Source organism: Sinocyclocheilus grahami, unplaced genomic scaffold (genome assembly GCF_001515645.1).
Source record: "Sinocyclocheilus grahami isolate Dianchi unplaced genomic scaffold, SAMN03320097.WGS_v1.1 scaffold1519.1, whole genome shotgun sequence".
Taxonomy (NCBI): domain Eukaryota; kingdom Metazoa; phylum Chordata; class Actinopteri; order Cypriniformes; family Cyprinidae; genus Sinocyclocheilus; species Sinocyclocheilus grahami.
The window spans coordinates 148826-150927 of record NW_015506698.1 but is presented as its reverse complement, the minus strand read 5'-3'; positions in this window follow the sequence as shown (position 1 = coordinate 150927).

Here is a 2102-nt window from a genome sequence, read left to right as displayed (position 1 = left end):
TGCCATAGAAAAACCTTTTTGTCTAAATGGTTCCATAAAGAACCTTTAACATCTGAAGAACCTTTCTGTTTCACAAAAGGTTCTTTGTGGCGAAAGAAGGTTCTTCAGGTTATAAAAAGGTAAGAAAGAGATGGTTCTTTAAAGAACCTTTGACCAGGGGCGGACTGGGACTGTAGCCACACCGGCCCACATTACCACACCGACACAGCCCTACCCACGGACACACACATTCACTACTTAGGTTTGTGTACAGATGGTGAAATAATATAAGCAGTACCATATATGTAACAGCTATTTAAACATTTAATGTATGTGTCTGGCAAACAATGCTTACTACTTTTTAAAGAACACACATTTATAAAAAAAATTACACATACAGTAAAAACAAAAGAAAAAGAATCTGAGGATATTGTAGAGTCTGTGTGCTGTTTGTTTATGCCATTTGTCTGCCATGTTGTTCCTACCTCTACCACACTCCTCCCTGTCTCTGCTAGGCCTACCGTAGCATCCTTCCTCACAGCACTGGTATTGGAAGACCAGGGGTCTCTGGCTGTACTGATTCCAGCAACATCCGAGTTAATGAACACAGTATAGGACAGGGTTCCTCAATAGGCGGCCCGCGGGTCACATCTGGCCCGTGAGAGAAAAATGTTTGGCCCGCGCTAATTTCAAATAATGTGGCATGAAAATTCAAACGCAGCTTCAGAAAACGACATTAACTTACATCGTGTCTACATCGGACAAGAGTGGCGCGGCACAACGCAACAAAATACAATAGAACCCATTATAATCAGTGATGCTGTCTACACTGGATGCAGCGCGGACAGACAAATCCCCGACAGTAAACTGCTGACTCGTTCTATTTATGATGTACTGACACAAAGTTCAAATGTTTTGCAATGCTTATATATATATATATATATATATATATATATATAGGTCAGTGGCCCCTGGCTTGGTATTGCTGGCAGAATTCGCCCCTGGGCGAAAACTAATTGAGGAACCCTGGTATAGCATGTAAACATTACAGCATAATATTTTCTCACTGACTGCTCTCAACATTGGAATACACATGAATACAAACAAGTAATAATAGCAAAAAAGGGAATAGAATATATAGCAAAAACTATAAATAGTAGCAGCAGTAAATCCTTTTTGATATACAATTATTTGTGAATTAAAGTATGCTGAAGTGTTGCTAGTATGTGCTGCATGTGCATGTGTGTGTGTGTGTGTGTGTGTGTGTGATGTAAAGTATGTGTGTGTGTGATCTCTCTCTCTCTTTCAGTGTGTGTGTGTGTGACCCAGGCACAGGTTCCTCCTATCCTAAGAATTAATTAATAGTAAATTAGAGCCACACTATGGTAGTTGTGAGATGGCGCCGACGATGATGGCTGCCTCCGTGGCAGTTGCTCTGCAGTTGTTTTTATGTTTTTGTTAGTTTGTCCTGTCTTTAGTTATATCCCTGCAATCAGTTTCACCAGAGACGAATTGCTGGACATTAGGAAGTACACACCACCCGATATTTCACCGGTTTTTGATTATTCTGATGTTTTGCTGGACATTGTAGTCGGGGGAGCTGCGCGCTGATCAAGCGCTTCAGGACGCGCAGACGGGGGAAGCGTGCCGGCGCGCTCGTGAAGCTCAGGCAGCGCGGATTCAGAACGCCGTTGTCTAGCATCCATCTGGAACCTCAGCTCTCTACCCAATAAAATGGACGAACTCCTTCTGCTCTCCCGGACAAATAATCATTTTTCAAACTCTGCTGCTCTGTGTTTCACTGAAAGACACCAATACGGACAGCGCGTTGAGTCTCCCGGCTTTCAGCTGTTTAGAGCGTATCGCGACGCAGAATCAACGGGGAAATCACGCGGCGGTGGGACACGCTTTTACATCAATGAGAGGTGGTGTACAGATGTAACTGTTAAAGAAGATGTGCTGTTCAGATCTAGAAGTGCTCTTCATTAACTGTAAGCCTTTCTACTCGCCACGGGAGTTTTGCTCGTTCATTTTCGTCAGTGTTTACATTCCTCCACAAGCACATGTGAGCTCCGCTTTACAGAAACTCGCTAATCAGATCACAGAGACAGAACAACAACACC